Raw genomic sequence first — 23868 nt, forward strand, 5'->3', positions numbered from 1 at the left:
GGGTTGCTGGAGGGGAGAGGGGTGGAGAGATGGGATAATTGGGTGATGGGCAGTAAGGAGAGCACGGGATGTGATGAGCACTGGCTACGGTATGTGAGTGATGAATCACTGAATTCTACTCCTGAAACCAATATTGCGCTGTAATGTTAACTAACTAGTATTTAAATAAGAATTTGAAAAAAAGGAAAGTCTCATCAGAAGAAAAATATTTTGTAATTGTGTGGTGAGGGCTATTAACTGGACTTACAGTGGTGATCATTTTGCAATGTATACAAATATTGAATCATTACGTTGTATACCTGAAACATATGTATAATGTCATATGAATTATATATCAAAAATGTTTAGAAGCCTAAAAATAAACAAATAAACAGAATCATACAATAAACACTTTTTGGTGTCTGGCCTTTTTTTTTTTTTTTTACTCTTTACATTTGTAAGATTTATTCTAATCTATAGCAGTAATTCAATTTTTATTTCTGCTGCTATAGTGATTCACTATGTGACTATATCACAATTTATTTTATTACTTTGCCATCGATGGGTATTGAGTTGTCTTAAGAATTTTATTCTATTATGAATAAAACTGCCCCAAACATTCTTACACATGTCTGTAGATGGACAGATGCACTCATTTCTAGGAGTAGAATTAATGGATCAAGGATAGGTATATGTTCAACTTTTTAGACATTGCCAAACATTTTTCCAAAGTGATTGTACTAATTTACATTTCCAGCAGTAATATATGAGATTTTTAATTGCTCTACATACTCACCAACATTTGGTGTATTTGTTTTGTTTTGTTTTTTTAAAATTTTGGCCATTCAGGTAGATTTGTAATGGTAACTCATTGTGGTCTTAATTTATATTTCCCTGATAATTAATGATATTGAGCATCTTTTCATATGGTTACTGAGCATTTGAATGGCCTCCTTAGTGAAGTGCATGATCAAGTCTTTCACCCACTAAAAAAATAAGGTATTTGGTCTTTTTTTTGTTGATTCTTAGTAATGCTTTATATATTTGGAAAGAGTCCCTTGCCAGATATATATATTGCAAATATTTTTTCCCAGTTTATGGCTTCCCTTTTAACTTTTTAAATGATCTTTTTTGATGAGCAGTCTTTAGTTTTGATAAATTCTGCTTTATCAACTTTTTTCTTTTTGGTTACTACCACTGTTTTTGAAACCTTTGCCTACCCCAAGTTTGTTAAGATATTCTCCTTCTAGAAGCTTTACTTTCCCTTTCATATTTAGGAGTATGATCCATTTTGAATGAATTTTTGTGTTTGATCTGTTAAAAAGAAAACCACAATCCCAAAATGGCGCCACTTAGGTTAAGGCCCCAAGTCATTAACCAAGACTTAATCCCCATCCTGACTGTAATTTCAGCCCCCAGGAATGTAAGCTTCAACCAGTCAACATGGAATTTCCTGGTCAGTGCTGATAAGGTAATCTGTCACATGGGCCCTCTTCATCCCCCAAAAGTCATCCACCTATTAAAACCCTTTTGTCCCCAAATAAAGGTGACTGGACCTCAAATAATCCTTCTTTTCTGTTGATGACTTTCTTGTCCTGCCTTTAAAAACCTTCCCTTTCTGTAGCCCTTTGGAGCTCCCCTCTACTTGCCGGATGGGATGCTGCCCAATTCATGAGTTGATTAATAAAGCCAATTAGATCTTTAAAATTTAGTCAGTTGTATTTTTGTTATTTAACAGGTGGAGACAGGGGTCTACATCTATTTTTTTCCCAGTTGGTCCAGCACCATTTATTGAAAAGCTGGATCATAAATTTGCAAATGCATATATGTCTATTCACTTCATTTTAGCACTGTGTCCTTAAAAGCAGGAAGTAGATGTGCTAATGGAAAACCAGTTCACCAAATTTACTTGTTTCTTTTAACTAATTATAATGTTTACATCAATTCATATACATTGGGGTGGTTTTAGCAGCTTTTAGAGATTTCTGTGAGTTTATAATTGACCATTAAGATCAATATTGGTCTTAACAATGGCATTTTAGGGAAGATTTAATTTGTCCTTAGCCGAGCAGAGAAAGGACAGATTGAGGGACATAAAAAGAATATATTAATGAAGTATATTTATTATAAGAATATATCCACAAGAATCCTTTATATTTAGGCATATGTTCTTCATGAATTGCTTTTTTGTGGATATATTTATTTACTCATTTCTTCATTAATACAACAAATACTTATTAAATAAATTCTCAAATATATATTTCATTTTTAGTTGAATCAGTGCTGAGTTCTCTTCATTATGACTTCATAATATTTTTCAGAGCCTGGCTACATGATCTACCATCATTACTTTTCCCTCCTTTACAACCTTTGTTCCTCCCAGACCTAATTGCGTCCTCTGTCTTTACTTACTTTTCTAAGTGTTTATTCCTAATTCGACAGCAGCTTTCTGACCCTGTTATGGCCAAGCGCCGGGCAAGGTTAGCTACCTCGGAGCTCAGGCTGGGGCCCCCTACTGCCGGCCGCGGTGCCCTGCACCTGCTGCTGTCGCGTGCGCACGCACCCTGGAGCTGGTCCGCACCTCTCTCCTGCGGTGCGTCCCCTATTCCCGATTTCACATCTCTTCTTTCTTACTGGAATTCCATGTTTGGCGGAACAATTCCTCAGAAGCGTCCTGGGAAAGAGGACATGGGAGGCATTTTCTTTTTTTGGGGGAGGGGGGCCTTGCAAGACCGGAAAGGCCCGCTCGCACCTCACTGGCTGCGGGGCTGGGTGCTAAAGTCTACGGGGCACGGTTTTCTTTCACGGACGTGATCTCCGAGATCTGCTCTGTCTTCAGCGTCAGTCCGCTGTGGAGAAGTTACCATCCTGACCCTAGTCCTTTGCATGCCACGTTTTTTTCTTTTCTCTCTGGAAACTTGTAGGATCTTCACTTTATCCCTGAGATTCTGATATGTCATGATGGGCTTTTCTCCCACACCACGCAAGGCACTTCGTGGGCCTATTTTTATCTGAAGATTTAAGGTCTTCGGTTCTGGAAAATAACCTTGGGTTACGTTTGTATCTCCTTTCCTTCATTTTCTCTTTTACTCTTCCTGGGAACCCCGGTGGCTTGATGGCACACCTTTTACCAAATACCTTTTATGTTCTGTTGGACTCTCTCCGGCTTTCCATCTCCACCCCACACTTTCAAGGAGATTTCTGCAGCCTTATTTTGAAATTCTTAAAAAGACATTTCTGCCATCATAATGTTAATTTTCAGCCTTCCCCCTTGTCTCACGAATGCTGTGTCTTCTCTTACCTCACTGAGGACTTAATTTTAATTTTTAAAAAATTCAGTTTCCCGCATGCGTTTGTTTCGCCTTAGTTCTTTCCCCAGATGCTGTCTGTTAGTTTTGGTCTTTATCCTAGAAATATTTTCACAAGCATCCGATGAGTTTTGTTCGCGGTTCCTGGTTGAGGTGAAGACCTGCAGACCGGCTGTGGGGCGGTGGGGGTGGAGCAAGCTCGCGGCTGGAGAGTCTGCGGACGCGGGGACACCGTGTGGTTGCGGGGCCTTCAAGGTCGGCGTCTGTCCTTTGTCGCCCGCGCACCCGGGCTCCCGCGGGAAGCACACGGAGCCGGCGGACCTGTCTTCGGGCTCCGGGACCTGCGGGGAGGGGGGTCGGGACCCGGTCGGGACTCCGCAGCTACCTGCAGCCCCCGGCGCGCTCGTCCCGCCCCTCTGCGGTCTAGACCCGCGCGCCGGTGGTCTCCCAGTCTGTACCGCTCGCCCACGTCCCGGCTGAGCTCCGCGCGTTCTTCCCGAGCCGCGCTGCGGGTACACACAGGGGCTCTCCAAGGTCAGCTGGGGTCGTTCCTGCGCCCCGGGGTCCCGGCGGGGCGGGGAAGGCACAGGGAGGGAGCGGCGTCCCGAATCGCAGCCTGCGCCCGGAGCAAAGCCTCGCGAGTTCACGCGAAGCTCCGGATCCGCCAAGAAAGTGGTTCAGTTCAGTCCCACTTCTCGGACGCACCGTCAGCGACAGAAAATTCTAACGGCCGAGTGGGCGTTCGTTCCTAACAGTGAACGATTCTACTCATTTGGGAGACGCGCCCTCGGGTGTCAGGATGGCCGAGTGGTCTAAGGCGCCAGACTCAAGCTTCGCTTCCTCGGAGAGAGGGTTCTGGTCTCCGCATGGAGGCGTGGGTTCGAATCCCACTTCTGACACACCCTTTTCCCCCGCCTCATCTCAACCGCACTTCTATTTTCTCTGTGCTTTTCCTTTTGCGACCTAAACAGCGGGCCTCGGCAAGGTCTGGCCCCTGCCTCCCCCGTGTTGTTTGCAGTCCACCGCCCTCCTCTCCCCTGCGCCCTCTTAGTGCATCAACACGCCGTTCCCCGAGCGCGTGTGGACCCAGGACCCGAAACGTGGGCTCCCCACGGCGGGTCCTGCGCCCGGGTCCTGCCCCAGCCCATCAAAAATCCACCTGCCCAAAGTGAAGCGGGGAAGTCAGGCAAAAAGACGGGAAAGGTTCCACCGAGATTTGAACTCGGATCGCTGGATTCAGAGTCCAGAGTGCTAACCATTACACCATGGAACCCTACTTACTGGTAGTTGTCTACACGGTCCATCTGAGATCTCTTCTTCTTTTTTTTTTTTTAATGAGTGCTGTATGGAATACAATCGAAAATGAAGCGCCACTTTAAACGGAAGCTCTGCCTCTTTTTCCTACTTGATTTTTTTTTTTAAATCTACGAGGGCATTTTTTTGGGGGGGGGTAGGGGGGATGGAAAATCCCTGCACTTCCCAGCCTCAAGGCTATGGAAAAGCCAAACACCGGAGTGGCAGATGGGTGGCAGGTGGTGGGAAGAGGGCGCTCACGGACCGTTTCCACCGCGCCTAATTCCGGGTTTCTTCCCCTCGATGTCAGGGCAGCGCAGGGTCCGGAGGATGTTCTTCTGGTGGTTTTGATTTTGCCTTCATTTCTGACTCACGCAAAAGGCAAATTGGATTTTCATCTCACTGTTCAAAAGGGAGAAAAGAAAAATATAACATCTCCTTTCTCTAGCTTCACTTACTCAAAGTACCCGCAGACGCCTCTAGAGCAACCTCTCAGGGTCTCGCTGCTTCCCTGCTCAGATGTCCTCGCGGGCTCAGAATCTGATCTGTCGTCCACTCCAAAATGTCTCCAGTGCCGGGCCCCGTCTCTTCCCTCTTTGACACCACAAGTCTGGTACTAACAGAAGCTTCATCGAGCGTGTTGCCTGAGGGCATAGATAAAAGGGTGAGTGCCTGAATATTCGGCGGAAGAGCCCAGGCTTAGACTTTTGGGAGGGTTTCCTTTCTTTCTCCCCATAGGCTAAATCTGACAAGGCTAAGCGGGATGACTGTTGCATCTTTTGTTTTGCTTTGTTTTTGATCTTTCCAGGTCACAGTTCCCAGGTGGACATTCCAGTGTTCATAGGGAACCATAAATAGGGGTCCTCAGGTGTGGTTGGCCAAGAGAAGACATCCTAGTGCTAGGCATACTCATTTAGGTTTTCAAAATCTTAACTTCATTAAGATAACATGATTATTTACCTAGTCACTGTAAGAACAACACATAACAAAGAGATTGTGTGGAGAGCATGACTGGAAGAAATACTCAGGTATAAATGAACCTTCACTCAATCCAAATATTAAGTATTGACCATCTGTTCTCAATGTGCCTCTGGTAGTCTCCCGAGGCTGAATGGCTAAGGAATTCCTGAATCATTTTCTTTAACTCACTCTTTTTCTGGATCTCCAACCAAGCAAGGTGCCGGTCACAAAATAGAGGCTCAATAAACATGGTGGTGGTGGTGGTGGGGAAGCAGTGAAACTCAAAGACTTTTGACCAGGTGACTAAAGTCCTTGTGTTTACACACACACAAGTCTGCATTCCATGTTCATGAGTCTCCTGCCCTTAAAAGATGGTCTAATTGATCTTAGATCTATCTGAGTAATGAACCAAGTCTTTTTTCCCCCATTACAGGTGGCATCCTTTATATTCCCATGAGCCACAACCTTATTCCTTAAAGAATAAGAAAAATGTCCACTGGGTTTAAAAGGATACCAGCACATCAAAAGCCCATTAATTAACCACAGGCTTTCAACTCCTCTCTGAGGATAGGCAAGAGGGAAGGGGTATGAATGACTGCTTTTTCAACCTTAGCACATTTATTCCCAGGGAAAGGATAGTGGGTAAAGACCTGGAAAATGGGGCAGATGGCCATGGGTTGGTTTATTTTTTGAGGGCGGAATTCAAAAGGCTGCACCTTTTCCTTGGATTGCCCATGGGTGGTTCACAAATATGCAGGGTGAATGCAAACAAATGAAGACCACCAAAAGGAATGACTTGGGGAGGGTGGAGAGATGCCTGGGTCCTACAATCCAGAAACAATCTGTTGTCTGGTAATCTAAGCAAGAATGACTTGGTAGCAGAGCTGAACCCAGAAAGAGCAAGCCATTGTGGCATGATCAGCGGTCTACAACCAACCTCGGCTGGAGTGTCCTGGAGAAAGGGGGCTTCAGAACACACGACCCTACATGAAACTGAAGATCTCAGGGTCTTCCTGGGGGCTCAGCTCTGTATACCCTGCTTACTTCACAAATTAGACAGCTATTCTTTCGTATATTTATTCATTGAAATTTACCCAAATTATCTATTCAGTTTTCCTAATATGGGGAAGCCAGAGAAATGTGGTTCTGTATCTGACAAAGCTTATGATGCATGAGGAAAAGCAGGCAATTACACAAAAGTTTCCAAAAGTTATGGTAAATGCCACGTGATGGATAGAGCGATAATGGAACATGCCAACACACAGCGACAGGAATACCCAGTGAAGGGCAGATAGCAAATGAAGAAAGCCTGCGAAGGGACAGTGCTTGTGCTGAGGACTGCTGCACTCTCCCCAGCACGCAGCATTTCTCCTTTGCTGTCTTTATCAGATTGGGATTTTTAAAAATTCATTTATAAATTCATGAATCCAGTTATTTGATTTATGAAGCAAATATCCACTCATTCTAACAACTCAGGCAGAAGTGCAGAAGTGTCTCAGGTAAAATTTATAATCTCCCCCTTTTCTCTGCTCGGACACTGTTACCACCGGGACTAATCTGAAGTGTGTCCTTCTATACGTTGTGCTGTTGTGCTATTCGCCTACATTCTTTGTTCTGGTAACACTGTATCTAAGCTCTCATTCAGAGTTCAAGCTCACTCTCGACGGTAGAAGTTGTGTCCTCTTGGGGCCACCATGCGTCTAATCTTGTCTTCTCTACGAGGCACCAGGGCAGGGAAACTTCCTGTTGTTCCTCTCGATGTTTTCAGTGACTGATTGTAATTCTGGAGGGGGAGATCAAGGGAGACTTCCAGGAGAAAGTGCTTCCAAGCTGAGACCTGGAGCATGAGACGAAGCCTGGAGGCCGGAGAGAAGTGCCTGGAGCAGGAACCGGGGGAGCCCTAGCGCGCGCGCAGGAGCGGCGGTTCGGATCAGCGCCAGGAAGGTTCAGAACCGGAAACCAAAGGCAGCGGGCATGCCCAGAACAGCGGATTCAGGGAGACTGACCGCTATTCCTTCGTCCATCGTTTATTGAATAATAAGTAAGCGCTGCTGTATCTGCAGGGCCTAGGAAAGGCCCTGGCACATAGAAGAGGCTGAATAAGTATTTTCTAAAATAAATGAGTGTATTAAATGAAGGTCTGTTACATGTTGGATACTTCTGGGTGGTGAAAATACAAGGATGGAGGAAGTCAATATCACACACAGTAGGTGCTCATTAGCTTTTCGTTGATTGAGGACCCATCATGTGTTGGGGGCGGTGTGAATGGGCGCTCTCCGTGGCCCCTGGGAAGGGCCCCCGCCTGGACTTGGAGCCTGTGGGTAACTGCCCACGCTGTAAGCGAGAAAGGGACGTGTACGCAGCCAGAGAGCCGTATAAGAAAAGTTCTGGCAGCGGTGGGATTCGAACCCACGCCCCCGAAGAGACTGGAGCCTTAATCCAGCGCCTTAGACCGCTCGGCCACGCTACCGCCGAAACAGCCGCCGTCGCCTGCGCTTCTCCGACTGAGGGTCGCGCGTCTCCCGCCCCTGCTCGCGTCCCCTCGCTGCCCCCAGCCCCCAGCTCGCGCGGGGACCCGGGCCCGCTCGACCCCCCACTCGGCTTCCTCGCAGCTCCAGGCTGGTCCTGAACCGGGCGCCGCGGGCGGAGGCCCCCCGCCCGGCTGGTCACCAGCACTGCAGCGAAGGTGCAGCTGCAGATGGGCTGGAACGGCGGGAAGTGAGCCCCCCGACTCCAGGAGCGAGCAAGTCCGGCCGTTCGGGGCGAGCCTGGGAGCTGCTAAGGGGGAGCAGAAGCCAAGGAGGAATCCCGCCGACCGCGGGCGGAGGCAAGAGCGCGCCCCCCGCCCCTGCGTCCCGCGCTCGCGAAGGTCCCGGCGCCTGCGGGTGGGGCGGCAGCGGGGCTCCGGCTCAGCCCGGCTCAGGTGCGCGCGCGGCCGCGTCTCCGCGGGAAAGGCCGCGAGGGGCCGGGCCCGCCGCCCTATCCCGCCCAGCGCTCGCCCCCAAACCGTGCGCAGCTTGGTGCGAATGGTTCCGGAACCACGGTTCGCAGAACTGGAGACGACTAGGTCGTACGGAGATCATGGTAGGTGTTTAGTGGGGGAGGGAGGGACAGGTGCCTCCTTAGCGCAGTAGGCAGCGCGTCAGTCTCATAATCTGAAGGTCCTGAGTTCGAACCTCAGAGGGGGCAAACACCTTCCTTTTCGCTTTCAATGTTGACAAATCTTCGTTCTTTCTTTTTTTATGCTAAAAAGTGTACAATGTATCTTTTTTTTAAATCTAGGAAATCGCTTGATAAGACTGACGGGCAATTCGCAGTTGTTCAACAGAACCATGTAATGTTTACTTACAAAATAGTGATTTTCCGCTAAGCATTCAATACTCCAAAGTCTTCTGGTTCTTTCTTATACCAGTTGCAGATAGAGCTAGAAGATCTTCAAAACGCCTTTCAGATAGGCTTGACAATCGTTTTTGATACAAAAACACCAGGGTCAGACCCTTACTGGCTCAGGGGCGCTGAGGGGAGGGGCCGACAGAAGGCTGTTTCGGGGTGGGGAGGGTGTAGGATGGTGTGCAATACATTTTTATTATTACTGCTTGGGCATCTCTTACCATTCTTCTGGAATTGCTTACCACCAGATCACCAATGACATCCTATGTGAAAAAAAAAATTATCCCCCCTCAGTCTCATTGCATTGTCCCTCTTTTCCTGCGCCTAGTACTGTTTACTGGACTCTAAGTCACCAGAGAGAAACAGGAAGTGATATTTGGAGTCAAGATAAACACCATCTCAAACAAAAGTGAACATGATGGATATTTAATATCTTGCTCTTAACATCTCAGCTTATGGAGGAGGAATTTACTCAGTAAGGTATTTACTGAGAACTGAGTATACGCCGGGCACTAATCAAAGCTGTGTCCTTCCCTCTGAATCTATTCCCTCTCACCTTTAAATCCATCCCTGCATACTCTGTGCTGTGGTGTGTGGGCTGGACATCCACCAATTACATTTCCGAAAGCTTTGCCCTGGGACTTGAATGCGATCAGTTGAACCACATTTTGGAATCCTGGGCCTAAGACGTGCTCTGCACCATTGTCCTCCTGCCACACGGTCCCTAGGCCAAATCTGGGTGGCCTTCTACTTCACAGTGGCCTACTCTGTGTTCCTATCATGTCTTGCCCCATTCTGGCCTATTCTGTATGTGAGACCAGCATAGTCTCTCCAAGACCATCTCTGATCATGTTGTTTCTCCCTGCTTAAAGTCCCCAGCGACTTTGCACTGCCTCAAGGGTGAGGTCTCCACTCCACACACCTGGCCACAATAACCTCAGAACCTGTCGGTCTCTGCTAGGCCCCTGCCTTCCTTCCCCCTCCCTGCCATCAACTCTCTCCCTAGCCTTCTGCCTGCCAGCACCTGGGGCCTGCCTTCAGCTCTCGGAAGGTGCTGTGCTCTCTGCTTTTCTGGGAATGCTGGAGCCACATTTTTCTCCAACTTATTATATCAAGCCTTCAATTCTCAGTTTAAACAACACTTCCTGGGAGAAGTCTCCTCACCCCCTTGAAGAGATCACCTCCCTTTACAATCCACGCTATTGGAGGTGTGTGTGTGTGTGTGCGCGCGTGCGTATGGGGAAGGGGGGTTGGGGCACTATTTATAGTGTGCATATTTTTTTCTTAATTTTCTACTTCTGTTCTCCCTTTATCCTGATTTAAATCTATTAACTTTTTCCATTTTATCTTATTATAGTACAGTTGTGAAGACCACCTCAAATCTGCCTTTAATGATGGCAGGAATAAACGAAATGAACCACATGACAATCATTGTTTTAAAACAAGGATGGAGGTAACTTTTCCCCAGTGACCTGGGCGCAGAAGTTGTCTGGAGCCATATTCAAAAGGGCAAGGGATGGAGTTGGGAATAAGGAAAAGGAACACAAACAGAATTTAAAAAAAGGGACATTAAAAATATTAACGATAGAATAAAAAGAAAGATATTTGCATTCTGGACATGCACTTTTTTTCACACTAGGACACAGAGGAAAGCAGCCATGTTATGGTGCCCAGGTAGCTCAGATGGTAGAGCATCAGACTTTTAATCTGAGGGTCCAGGGTTCAAGTCCCTGTTTGGGCGTATTTCTTGGTTTTCAGCATCTGACTACACCTTTGGAAAGCTGTCTGTTTTATGCAGAAATGGGACAGGGACAAATTACCTAGGTTGCAACACCAACAGAAAACCTTTAGGGTTAAGTATTTCCAGCCCACAAAATGGGTAAGTAAGTGAAGAAAGATAGTAGTGAATAGGTGGGAGCTTTAGGGTAAGACAGCCCAAATCTTTGTGAAGAGAACTAAATGTGCATAGTCCCAGAGTCACAATCTTTGCCTTTGATCTCATTTAACTAAAACAAATTAGGCCAGAGTGAAGTTACTACCTACCCTTTGTAAAGGACGTGGTTGGCCATTTCTAGAACTCCTGAGTGAAGCACAAGAACTCTACTCAAGAGCTGGTTGGTAAATGACCGGCTGTGGAGGCTTTTTTGGACATTTGAGTTCAATAAGGGTGACAAGGATAAAAATTAAATAGAACTGAAAACTCTCATCTAACCTTGCAGTGTACAATACCTTATAAGGTATCGTAACCTTGTTTAGGAAAATAGCATGCTATGCTTGGAACTCCGTGTTTCCGGAATCCACCCAGGGCCAACCACATGGACCAACACAACTTTAAATCAGCTTGGCTTCGTTTTTGGTGGTGAATGCACCAGACCATTGTTGCTTGATAGCGTAGTCATTGAAATTTTATTACTTCTGGTACTCCTATCACAGATGTATAGATTTGATTTCCACTGTAGAGTTTATTTTACATAGGTGAGAACATGCTAATCAACCACAAATATGGCTATAATATATTCACATTCTGGCTTGGAATGTCTCTGACATTTGGTTACTGTGTGTCAGTCCTGCAAGCCTGAAAAACTCTGGGTTAGATTAAAAAATAGTTTCTGTTTCTACAAAGGAGGACAGATTCTGACTAGTGATGGCTCCGGCCAGGATCAATCATTCTCTAAACAACTGCCTGACTAGCCCATCCTGTTCTTTGGCCTCTCCCGATCTTTTACTGCATCTCTTAAACGGTGGCAGATGCAGGCTTCAGAACCAGAGGCCGAGGGTCCGGAAGACACTGAGATGAGCCGTGTTATATGCCTTCTTGAGTCTGCATCAGAATGAACTGTTGACAGAGCTCTCCTGAAATACAAATTCTCAGGTCCAGACATTTTGCAGGAGCAGTCCAAGTATTGCCCTCTCTTTTTCCAGCACTGACTGAATCAGAGAGGTATGGCCTGCAGGGTGAATTTCAGTAGGTGTGTCTCTTGTGGGGACTATTGCAAAAACCCAGATTTGAGACCTTCATTGCCTTGAGTAACAGAGTGATAAGGAATATGGAAGAAAAAGATTTAATATGCTAATGAGTTCATTGATTTAGTTGACAAGTGTTCATTGTCAGATGCTGAGTTAGGCACTGGGAATACAGGAGTGGACAAAACAGACCAGTGATGACTTTCACATAATATACAGTCTAAGCGGGTGGATGGGTAATAGACAATAAGGGTGTTTAAATAAAAGGACAAGGCAACTCATATAGTAATAAGTGCTCTGAAGAAAACAAAACAGGTGCAGCAATGTAGTGGGAGTTTGGTGGCTGAGAGATGGAATGGAGTATTAATTTCCTAGGGCTGCCTTAACAAATCGCCACAAGCTAGAAATCCAAAATCGGGGTATTGACAGGGCTGTGCTCCCTCTGAAGTTTCCAGGGAAGAATCCTTTCTTGCCTCTTCCAGCTTCTGGTGGGAATCCTTGGACATGTTTTCGTGGGTCACTGACCAGTGCAGTGGGATGGAAACTAGTTAGAACCAGATTTTACAGGGAGGCCACGGCAAGAAGATAGCATGCATATAAGAAGAGGAAGCCACAAGACGTGCTGAGAAAATTCAATATCGGGTTTTCACTTATCTGTCCATTGGTTTTTTCAATAAATTAAGTTGCATCAATAGGGGGATAGCCTCCCAAGAAGGAATCGAAATGAGAGGAACTTGGACAAAAGAGCTTGTTAATTGGAAAGAGACGAAGTCATTGCACGTATAGAACTAAAGAAGAATCTTCATATGTACATATGTACCCATCAGGAGGAAGAAAGTTGAGACTTAGCCTCCCTGGCAGCATAGCGTCAAGGAGGGGTGTTATTCCCTGATCGGGTCAGGGCAAAACGGAACTGCCCCCTCTGAGGTTCGAACTCAGGACCTTCAGATTATGAGACTGACGCGCTGCCTACTGCGCTAAGGAGGCAGGTGGTAGAAGCTACTCAGCACATGGTTTTAACTGTGGGTTTTACTTTGCTTCAACTTAGTTCAGCCCCGGATTACTCTCCCCCAAACCTTCGGAAATGCTCTCCGGCAACAACAGCTTCCTAAACCCGAGTCAGGTGGACAAAGTAGCCGTTGATGCTCCTGCCTTCGCTCCGCTTCCTCTGAGCTACGACCCCCACCCCCGGCACCAGAAGGAGACTTCCTAGATGTCGGTCCCGGAGGCCTGCACTCCACCGGCCCCCGCGTCCGACTGCTTGCGCATCCGCAGTCCACGCGCTCGCGCGCGACCGTCTCGCACAACACGGACAGGCTCCTCCTGAGGACCGCGGCCGTCCGTTCCAGGAGACAGCCCCAAGTCCAGGGGCCGCAGGCGTCCGGCCCGGGCACCCGCGGGACAGCACACGGTCCGGAGGGGGAGGGGTCCGGAGCGCACGGCGAGGGGTGCCAGCGCCCGGCCGGGGGTGCGGGACCGGAGGAGGGCCGCAGGGGTGTCCACCTGCCCGGAGACCGCTTCGGTGCGGAGCTCGGCGCGCAGGGTTGCCACACCCTGGACAGCCTCACCTCTCCAGCCGCCCCGGGGCTGGAGGCACCGCTGCGTCAAAGTCAAGTGCACCTGCCCGCGTCATCCCGCTTCGGCACCTGCCGTCCTGACCCCGCGCGGATCCCGCGAGCCGTGCTCTGCGGCTCGCGGAGGCGCGCGCTCAGGGCTGAGGCCCTCGGTGACTTGGCTGTGCCAACAAGCGTGGCGGTAGCAACGTGGTTCTGCCTGGAGATGAACTGTTGTGCTTGAGTTCACATAATGCTAGTTTAAGGACTTGGAATGACGCGTAGCTGTCGCACGATGGGTGTTGGACAAGTCCGTACTCAGGCTGTGCTCCCATCCCGCCGCGCGGCGCTGTTACGGGACCCCCGGCCCTGTTCCCTGCGCGGCGAACCTTCCCCCCCGGCCCCGCTTGTTCATTCCGATGCTGGTCTCATTGTTAACCTTGTGAGCAGCGTGACCACATTGTCTAAGGCTTTAGATAGTGGAAATGAGCATGGTTGCCACAGGGACGCCAGCCAGAATGACCCCAACACTCAGCTGAAAATAGCACTGGGTCTTATCTTTTTTTAGAAACAAAAAACACGCATTATCTTTTTTTGTTTTTTAAAGATTTTGTTTATTTATTTTGACAGGGGGAGACAGGGAGACAGGGAGACAGGGGGGGAGGGAGCACAGGCGGGGGGGCGGGGGAGGGAGAAGCGGGCTTCCCGCCGAGCGGGGAGCCCCACGCGGGGCTCGATCCCAGGACCCTGGGATCATGACCTGAGCTGAAGGCAGACGCTTAACGACTGAGCCACCCAGGCGCCCCCGCGTTATTTTATTGATTACTCTATTTCCTGATTCAGAGGTTGGGTGGACAAACAAAACGGGGCATTTCCATACCGTGTATTGGCCCCTTGCAGCGAGGAGCTGATTCCAGCAGATGACCTTGCTCTCTACACTTAAGTTGACACCTAAGTCATGTGTAAAAGCAGGGCAGCAACAACAAAAATCCCGCCTCGCTCCTACCTACTTTTACTTGAAGCATAGCATCCAGAAACTTCTTCCTGATCAGTAGGCAGCTTTAATGAGACTACCAGACACATAAAACAAATGATTGCTGGTATCTTGTTCAAATACAAACTGGACCTTGCTTGCCTATCTGCATATTTGGCAGAAAGTGCAAATGTAAATTTGGCAAATTCCATTTAGCCTATAAACTTTTTACCAAAGAAAATGAAAAGACATTATCTGGTGAATGTTCCCACATCTTGTAGGCAACACTGCTAAAAAAAAACAAAAACAAAAACAAAAAACTTATGGTTTGTTTACTCATGATTTTGAGGCCATCACGGTTTATTGAACTTTAGGGTCACTGTTTACTTTCTTCAAAATGCACAGAAGCACTTAATGAGATTTCTGACTTTATAACAATGGAAGGAGATAGCCTTCTTAGGTGTGCATCTCCATGATGGCTTTGGTGGTCAGCTCTAGGAAAAATGTTAAAACGTTGGCCTTCTGTAAAACCTTTACTTCCGAAGTGTGGGATGAAAAGAATGTCTTCTCTGATTTGGAAACACTTCGAGGGTGAGAATGGCAAAAAGGACCACAGCCAAACAAATTTATATGCTCTTTCTCCAACGTTGTTTGGTGGTACGTGATGTAGATTGTGGCAAAGGCTTATACACACACACACACACACACACACACACACACACACACACACACACACAAGACTGCTTCAGAAAGAAAAAGAATGGTCACAGGAAAGGACAGCCAAGCATCAAGTGGAATAGGACTTCCTTAATTTCTTAACTAAAAGTATAACTTACTTAAAATCCATGTTTTATTTCACAAGTTCAAATTCCTGCTGTGCTTTTATCAACATGAGGAGAACTGGAGAAGGAGGAGGTCTGTAGGCTGGAGAGGAGATCAAGGCATCTGTGAACATGGTCATGCTTTTTGATATTCAGGGGAGATGTCAGTCACATCACTGGCTGTGCTCCGTGGGAAATGGGGTTGGAGGCGTAAGTTGAAGGAATCATCAGGGTGTGGAGGGTACTTACAGTCATGTGATCGGTGAGCTCGCACAGGCAGAGGGTGCACATGCAGAATATTTGAGGACTCAGGTCAGAGCCCTGGAGAACTCCAACATTTAGAGGCTGGGAAGAGGAGGAGATAAAGAAGGAACGACACTGAAGTAGAAAGAAAACTGAGAGGGTGTGGTGTTCCAAGCCAAGTGAAGAATGTGCTTCCATAAAGAGGAAATATCAGCTGGGCCAAATGCTCCTGAGAAGCAGAGCAAACTGAAGACTGAGAATTGACCACCGATTTCTCAAGATGGAGTCTGCTGGGACTTGACCAGTTTTCCGTGGAGGGGAGGCTGAAGTTTGGTTTAGAGTGGTTGAAGAGAGGAGCACAGTTAGGGGGATTCTCTTCCTGTGTAGACACTCAGGTTTTGGAGAGAGTGGTGGTGTGTTTGATTTGACCAGGGCTTGGGAGTTGGACAAAGGACAGGAAGGCTATCCAAGTTAGTAATGCTGGTGATTACCCATGAAATCTAGGTTGCATAAGGAAGGAGGTAAAGAGGTGAGGAGGAAGGAGATGCGTTAAAAAATTTGCCAGGAGGCAAGAGAAATTGAGCTAAAAAGACAAGAAGTGGTCAGCATAAGATATGCTTGAAATGTACATCTTGGGTGGGTACTGGAAATTTAAATTAAGGGGCGACTGGGTGGCTCAGTCGTTAAGCGTCTGCCTTCGGCTCAGGTCGTGATCCCAGGGTCCTGGGATGGAGCTGCATCGGGCTCCCGGCTCGGCGGGAAGCCTGCTTCTCCCTCTCCCACTCCCCCTGCTTGTTTCTCTCTCTCTCGCCGTGTCTCTCTCTGTCAAATAAACAAAATCTTAAAAAAAAAGAAATTTAAATTAAGTGTAAGGTCAAAGGTTGTGTGTTTTTCAAATTGCAGGTTGTGATGCCTTTGTGCATCATGAAATCAATGGATAGGAATTAGAATTTCAATTAAGGTGAAAGAGAATTGAGTGCAAAATGTCAGCATGCATTACAAGTAAATAAGGGTTGTGATGTGAATGGTATTTCTAATTACGGATCCCACTAGAAAAAGTTTGAGAAACATCAGGGTAGGAAGGGAAAGGAAATAATCTTTTTTTTTTGAAAAAAAAAAAAGATTTCTAATCTTTAGAAATGAAAAGCCTAGGGGGAGATGGGGTGGGATGGGCAGCAAGGGCTGAGGGAACCCACATCCCACTTGCACACTTGGACCCCATTTGTTCACCAAGGTTTGGAAGGCTCTGTGGTGTCCCCTCTGCAGACGAGGGAAAGGAAGATAGTGTGGTAGGATTTTTTCTCACAAGTTTCCTAAATACCTAGAGAGGGTGAGAAGTTCAAGCTCCTGACAGAGTAATGTGGGCAAATTTACTGAAACTGATTTTTAAGCAGAAGAAACCACAGTTCTCAGATTAGGGGAACTGTTAAGATTTCTTTCCTTTTGACCAGAAGACTAGCCTAGATTTTATCCTGTTACCATCTTCTCAACCTCCCACCCTGTCCTCCTCACCTGCTGAGACCCCTCCGTTCTGAGCCAATTCTCCAGTGTGTTTAGGAGGTGATTCCCAGCAACACGTCCTCATCAGCTCTGTTGGCTTCTTTTTATTCACCTCTGGACCCCATCTTGCTGACCCTGGGGACTCCCCGTGCCAGCGTGCAATGGCATTTCTTCCTCTGCACAGACTCAGGCCTGTTGTTTTCACTGTTTTCTCCCTGGTTTTCAAATCTCTCTTCTTCACAAGAAAAGCATCCCCTCGGAGAAGACCGGCTCCTCTCCTGACAGGTGAGCAGCGTCATCCCGTTCCTGCTCGCCTCAGCCCCCCGCTCTGTCTTCCTTGCCACATTCTACCAGCGACAGAGTCCCGGGGGTCTCCCTCTGCTGTACCCCCTGGGTCTGTCTTTGTCCTGCTGCCAGCTGTGTGTCTTCCTGCTCCTCCACCCCGGCGTCTCTCCTCCAGTCCGCCAACTGCCTCCAATCTGGCTTCTTGGCTTCTATTCTTGCATGTCCTGTGCTGTTTCCCACGTGAGGTGCCCTGCAACACACTGGAGGAGCAGGTGAAGAGGGGCTGAGGTCGGGCCTGAGCCCTGAGAGCCGAGCCACGAGTCCTTAAAGATGGGTGACCTTTTCCCTTTGTGGTACTTCAGCAGGCCTGAGGGCTGCCTTTCTGGAATTCATCCAACAAAGTGGGTCATTCTTACATGATTTGCACAAAGGCACGCCGTGTGCTGGCCGTGGGCGCCCTTGCACAGTCCTGGCATGACAAGCTTGCCGCAGTACCAGCCACGCTGACCCCCTGGCTCAGAGGGACCCTTCTCTGGCTCCCCGGAGGCTCTTGTCAAGTTCAAAGTCTTGAGCACTGTCAGGATACAGCTCACAATGTGTTCTTCCGATGTACTACAAGGTAGCACAGAGTTCCAAAGCAGAGTGGTTTGGGGTGGGCGGAGTAATGCCCCCCACAGACACCCACTAATTCCTGGAACCTGTGAATGGTACATGGTAGAAGGGGCTTTGCCGATGGGATTAAGGTTAAGGACCGTGAGACGGGGAGGTGATCCTAATCACAAGTGGCAGGGGAAGTACCGAGTAGGTCAGAGAGGTGTGATTTAGGAAGGCCCACCACTGATGGGCTCCCAGCAGCCTGTTCCAGCTGGGACTGGCCATCAGCTTACAGCCAGCAGAAAACCAAGACCTGGGTTTCGAAAGCTTCCCAGAAAGGAATGCAGCCTGCCAACGCCTTGATTTCAGCGTGGTGAGACCACACCAGACTTCAGACCTACAAAACTCGAAGCTAATCAGTTTGTGTCAATTAAAACCAGTGTTTGTGGTAATGAGGCTATGATTGTTAAAAAGCCATTTTAGTGTCTTTCTTGATTCTGTGGGCTCACGTGGGCAGTTCTGTTTCCCGGGGTGTCAGCAAGAACTCCAGGCCTTCAGGGCTTGACTGGGCTGGGACGCCTCAGGGCATGGCTGATGCTTGTGATCTGCTTGTGATCTCCCCGAGCTGCTGCCCTGGGTGCGCTGGCCTCTCCACGGGGCTCAGTTTTCTCACAGTCTGGTCACTGGGTTCTCAGACAGAGCTACCCAAGATGGAGCATTCCAAGAAACCGAGTTAGAAGCTGCAAAGGTTCTTATGACTCAGGCCTAGAACTGTTGCCCGGTGCACTGGGGAGACCCTGGGCCCTGGCGCCTCAACCCAGCCTGTCCCAAAGAAGTCGCCAAGACTCTCGGTCTCCTCAGAAAGAATTCAAGGACAGACACAGCCCAGCGGACGGTGGGTTCAAGCAGGAACTTTTATTAAAGCAAAGTACTGTCTGGAGATGTGAGAGCCGGCCGCTCCAGGGAGACGCACTGGGGTTGGGCTTCCATCTTTCATTGACAGGTGTTCACGAGGGGGCGGGATATTCATCACTGGAGACAGATTTCTTGGAAACAAGATTACGTGCTTTTTTTCTAGTTACTGCTCCCCCCCCCCCCATTCGGTTAGGGGTTTCTAGTCTGGCACGCTTAGGGAGGAGATGTTAGTATGTTAATGTAGCACAATGACGGATAATGTGAACTGTGGCCTACCTTGTCAGCCATCTTGGGCCTGTCTGGGCTAATCCAGTTTCTTGTGGCTTTGCTGTGGATGCTGCCAGGACAGGCCTCTGACCTTCCCCGCAGCCGGCCACGGCTGCCTCCTTGCTGGCCTCCGGGCATCCCGTTAGAGCCTCACTAACTGCCCACCCTGACAGAACTGTCACAGGGTCCCTTCAATGACACTCCATTAGGTCAGCCCAGATCCACTGGGACTGGGCCATGGGGTGATCACTGACAGATGTGCGACATTCGGGTCACTCTTCGGAGACTGGCTGTTACACAGGTAAGTCTTTCTCTCAGCCCCCGCACTGTTGACTCTCTGCTCGGCTCTTGTTAAACTAATAACTAGTGATTTTCAAGGTTGGTTTCCCTGGCAACCTGTCTCCTTCCTCAGGGGACCTAGAGCTTTCCAAAAGTCACCTCATTAACATAACAAAAGGCACCTCCATCGTTCTCCTCACTTAGGAAATTTCAAGGGCTATTGGAACTCTGCCAGCTACAGCACAAATAAATATACATTTATTATTGTTAAAAAATAAAACCACAGGCCCCAAATGGCATCATTTAGGCCAGGTCACCAAACCTGGGCTTAATACCTAACAGTTTTAACCTCCCCCAGAAATGAAAGTCTTAACGGGTCAGTGGGGAATTTTCTGATCTGCACCAAACAGATAGTCAGGTGGGCCTTCTCACTCCTCACGAACGAAGGAAGTTGAGGTATTCCACCTATCACGACCCTCCTGCCTCTTCTCCTGTGGGAAGGCTAACTTCTTTTGTGGGGGGATGGGAGCGTGTCTACCAGGCAGGTTACCTCACTAATGCTGATCAGGCGATTCCCAATTGGTTGGTTTAAGATTCCATTTCTGGGAAAGCCAAAACCGTCCTTAAGCCTTGGTTTGGTGACTTGGGGCTTAGCATAAGTGACTCCATTTTGGACCTGTTGTCTTTTTTTTTTTTTTAAACACTATCCTACGCTTGACCTTTAGGTTTTGCCGCAGGGAGGGGTGGTGCGATCCTTTGGACTGGAAGAAACTCCTGTTACTAGCCTACTATCCTGGGGATTGCTCCACTCTGCCCTGGGCCTTTCCCAAAGCAGGAAGACCATGTCACATTTTGTAAATGGTGCTGCATAACAATCGCATGTGTGACAACTATATAATCCAACACAGATTTGCAACACGTCTGAACTTCAAGTTTTTTCAGGGACTTCTCACACAAAAACCTGTGCACGAATGTTCTTTTTGGATTGGACAAAAGACCTACAGAGATATTTCACCAAAGAAGATACATAGATGGCAAACAGGCAGATGAGGAAGGTTTCAACATCATTAGCCACTAGGGAAGGGCAAATTACAAGCACAAGGAGATGTCATTATATACCTATCAGAATGGCTAAAATAAATCCTGACACCGCAGATACTTACGAGGCCGTGTATATGGCTGGTGGGAGTACTAGCCTGTGCAGCTACTCTGGAAAGCTGTTTGGCAGTTTCTTTAAAAACAAAACACGCAAGTACAATGCCACTCAGCGGTTGCACTCCTGCTTATTTATTCCAGAGAAATGAAGGCTGGTATTTATACAAAAACCTGTACACAATGGTCTACAACAGTTTTATTCACAGTAGTAGAAATCTGGAAACAACCCAGATGTCTTTCAGCGGGAGGATGTTCGAAGTGTGCTAAATTCACACCACAGAATACCACTCAGCAATAAAAAGGAACCAACTATTGATACCCTCAACAATCTGGATGAATCTCCAGAGGATGACGGTGGGTGCAAAAGCCAACGGCGACATCTCAACAGGTTACATGCTGTGTGAGTCCATTTACGTCCCATTCTCGAAATTGCCAAGCTATAGACATGGAAAGCACATCAGTGGCTGCCGCATGCGGGGGAGAGGGGGAAAGTGGTTGTGGCTAGGAAAGGTCAAATTAGGGATCCCAGTGGTGATGGAAATGTTTTGTGTCTTGACTTTATCAATATCAGTATCCTGCTGGAGATGCTGCACTCAAGTTTTGCAGGATGTTACCACTGGGGGCACCTCGGTGCCTAGTCGGGATCTCGGTGTATTATTTATAACTGCATGTGAATCTACAATTGTCTAACAATTAAAAATTAGTTCAAAGAAGATGGAGGTCAGGGGCTGAAAAGTAGCCATTTCTAACGGGTCCTTACAAGAGGTGAAGAGGGCACTCAGAGACAGAGCATCCAGAGCACAGGGAAGAGTGGGGGGAGCGGGGCCCCAAGAACCAGAGCGCCTGCTCCAGGAAGGAAGGGTTGCCAGTAGTTAGCAGCCTGAACACAACTTGAGGACCACAGTGGCCCAAGGCATCTGAAGGTTGGAGGGTAATAGCGTCCCGGGATTGGGAGGCCGGCCTCAGCGGGCGAGGCAAGGAAGGGAGACAGATGCTGTTCTTGCAGCGCGCTTGGCGGTGGGTGGAAGGAGAGCCTGGGCGAGAATCAGGAGGGCACGACGGGAGGGCTGGCTTTTGTCCCGGCCGTCTGAAGGGGGAGACCGCGGCGTTCCGGAATTTGAAGAGAGGCCGACACGGGAGGGAGATGGCAGGGCGGAGGGCAACGGCGCAGACGCGGCGCTCAGCGGGCCGCGAACCCAGGGAACGCTGCTCCTCGGAGACGAAGGCGGAGCCTGGGGTCTGCGCCGAGCCGGCGCGTGAGCAGGGGGAGGCGGGGCGAGGGCGGCTCGGGCGGAGTCGCGGCCCTCCCGCCGCAGCCCCGCCGCCGGGGCTCCCGGGGCCGGCCGCCCTTGCCCCGCGGCGCTGCGGAGCGGCGTGGGTTTGCTGAAGGACCGTGCGGGGCGGGATACCTGACGCTAGCCCTTCCCCAGGCACCCGGAGGGCCCGTCCGGGCGGGGAACGGCCTGGGGAGAGCGGGCCGGAGAGGACCCCCGCTGCGGGGGGAGCTCCGCGCGAGGGACGGAGGGGAGCGCGGTGTCGGCGGAGCCGAGCCCGAGCCCGGGCCGGGCGAGGCGGCGTAGCGCTCGGCAGAAGGGGGGCGCCCCGCGCCTGTCGCCCGTGCACCGCCTTCCCGTGCTTCCCGCTTCGGGAAAAGGCCGCCCCGCTCCCCGGCTCTGTCTGACACCGGCGGCGTTTCCAGGACCGCCTCCCGCCGAGGCCGGGGCGGACGCTGTCCAGCCGAGCGCGCCGAACAGCCCGGACGACTTGGCCGCCCAAGTCTTTCTCTGCACCGCACAGTATTTCCTTGACAAACGCCGCTCCCGGAGGGAACCGGACATAAATTAGGAAACGGTTTTCCCCTTCGAACGGCTCGCCGGTCCCTGGGAAACAGGAAGACCGGCGCAGATCGCGGTCTGGGGCCCGCCCTGAGGGCCTCGTCCCACCTGCCGGTTCTCGGGCGGGTCCAGGCGCCCCCGCCGGGTCGCTGCGGCCGCGGTCCCGGGCGGCCATCGGTGCGCGGCCGGGAGCGCACGCAGCCTGTAGGCCTGTGCAGAGGAGGCTCCGCCAGCGTCCCTGGTGGTCTAGTGGTTAGGATTCGGCGCTCTCACCGCCGCGGCCCGGGTTCGATTCCCGGTCAGGGAAAGCGTCCTTTTGCTTCGCGGGCCCGGGGGGGATCCTGCAAAGACGGCCTTGAATCGTGTAAGACTTAACTCTTAATTTTCACACGAGGCGTCTTGTGCTTAGAAATTCTCCAACAGTGTTGATAACTCCAAGTGCAGAATGACAAGCAACGTAATTGCTCTAAAAATGTAGTCACAGAGCACTTGCCCCGGCTGGAGCGCGAGGCGGCAGTACGGAGTGCTGGGCCCTCTCGAGTCGGTTGGGTGGCCCCGTGAGCGGGGAATTCCGGAGAGAAGCGGTCACCCGCGGGGTTGCTCGCGAGGAGCAGAGCGCCTGGAGGACGCGCAGGAGGAGGGGCGGGGCGGGGCGGGAAGTCACCTGGCGGGCGCGGCGGCAGGTGCGCGCGGGGTCGCCCGGAAGCCCCCAGGCCCCCAGCCCCGCCGGGCCGCCGCCCTGCCCCGCACGCTGGTGGCGGCAGCTGCCCGAGGCGGGGTCCGGGGACGGGGAACTGCTGTGCGACACCCGGACGCTGGCACGCGCGGCCTCAGCATCCCTGAACGCGCACCCGCGAAATCACCTTGCTACGGCGCGGACTCTGTAAGGGTTCCGGGTCTCTCTGGGCTGCCAGGCTCCCGTCTGAGCGCCGTGGCGCGAATCTTCGCTCTTTGCTTTGTCTAAATAGCAGCCACATTGTATTGCTTATTTCCTTCTCATTTCTTATAAAAGTTCCAAGCACGTTTGACCTCCCTGCAAGCTGCCGAACAAAGATCCTGGTGCCTCTGATCTCACTTCACCACCAGATGGAGACATGATCTTTACCTGATCATGTTAAATGAAACAGTAGTCTTTTTCTGGTTCATTGCACATTCCCTGCCTCCCCCTCCCCTACCCCATATATAAATTCATGATTTCCAAAACCTCTGTGAGCTGGGACACTCCTTTGTCATCTTGCCAATACTCTCCTTCAGTTAATAAACTTTGACACATGTATAAGATTCAGTTGTCTAAGAAATTTGCCTACAATGGACCTGTGCGCTTGGCTTGGCACTGAGTGTATGTACAAACCCCAAATCCACAGGTTGCAGTCTGGTGGGCAAACAAAACGACATCTACTGTGTTAAGATAGAGATGAGAGAAATATTTTTTTTCTCCGTGGAGAAAGAGTAACAGCCTATAACAAAAGGAGAAAAAACAAATAGCTTTCAAAGAAGAGTCCCTTGTCTCTAATCTCATTAGCTTTATGTGGAGAAGTTTAAAAAAAAAACAAA

The 23868-nt window shown here is 49.5% G+C and overlaps 7 non-coding genes across 7 annotated transcripts; 4 read left to right on the forward strand and 3 right to left on the reverse strand.

Annotated features, from left to right (window-relative positions):
- The first annotated feature begins 4080 nt into the window (after nucleotides 1–4080).
- TRNAL-CAA lies at nucleotides 4081–4186 on the forward strand. Its single transcript has 2 exons — nucleotides 4081–4118; nucleotides 4141–4186. It is a non-coding gene; the product is annotated as a tRNA-Leu (tRNA).
- A 302-nt stretch (nucleotides 4187–4488) lies between these two features.
- TRNAQ-CUG lies at nucleotides 4489–4560 on the reverse strand. The gene has a single exon. It is a non-coding gene; the product is annotated as a tRNA-Gln (tRNA).
- A 3368-nt stretch (nucleotides 4561–7928) lies between these two features.
- On the reverse strand, nucleotides 7929–8010 carry TRNAL-AAG. Its single transcript has one exon. It is a non-coding gene; the product is annotated as a tRNA-Leu (tRNA).
- Nucleotides 8011–8656: 646 nt separating this feature from the next.
- On the forward strand, nucleotides 8657–8729 carry TRNAM-CAU. The gene has a single exon. It is a non-coding gene; the product is annotated as a tRNA-Met (tRNA).
- Nucleotides 8730–10598: 1869 nt separating this feature from the next.
- Nucleotides 10599–10671, forward strand: TRNAK-UUU. Its single transcript has one exon. It is a non-coding gene; the product is annotated as a tRNA-Lys (tRNA).
- Nucleotides 10672–12808: 2137 nt separating this feature from the next.
- TRNAM-CAU lies at nucleotides 12809–12881 on the reverse strand. The gene has a single exon. It is a non-coding gene; the product is annotated as a tRNA-Met (tRNA).
- A 9668-nt stretch (nucleotides 12882–22549) lies between these two features.
- On the forward strand, nucleotides 22550–22621 carry TRNAE-CUC. Its single transcript has one exon. It is a non-coding gene; the product is annotated as a tRNA-Glu (tRNA).
- Nucleotides 22622–23868: the final 1247 nt, after the last annotated feature.

The sequence above is a fragment of the Zalophus californianus genome, chromosome 7 (genome assembly GCF_009762305.2).
Source record: "Zalophus californianus isolate mZalCal1 chromosome 7, mZalCal1.pri.v2, whole genome shotgun sequence".
NCBI classification, from domain to species: domain Eukaryota; kingdom Metazoa; phylum Chordata; class Mammalia; order Carnivora; family Otariidae; genus Zalophus; species Zalophus californianus.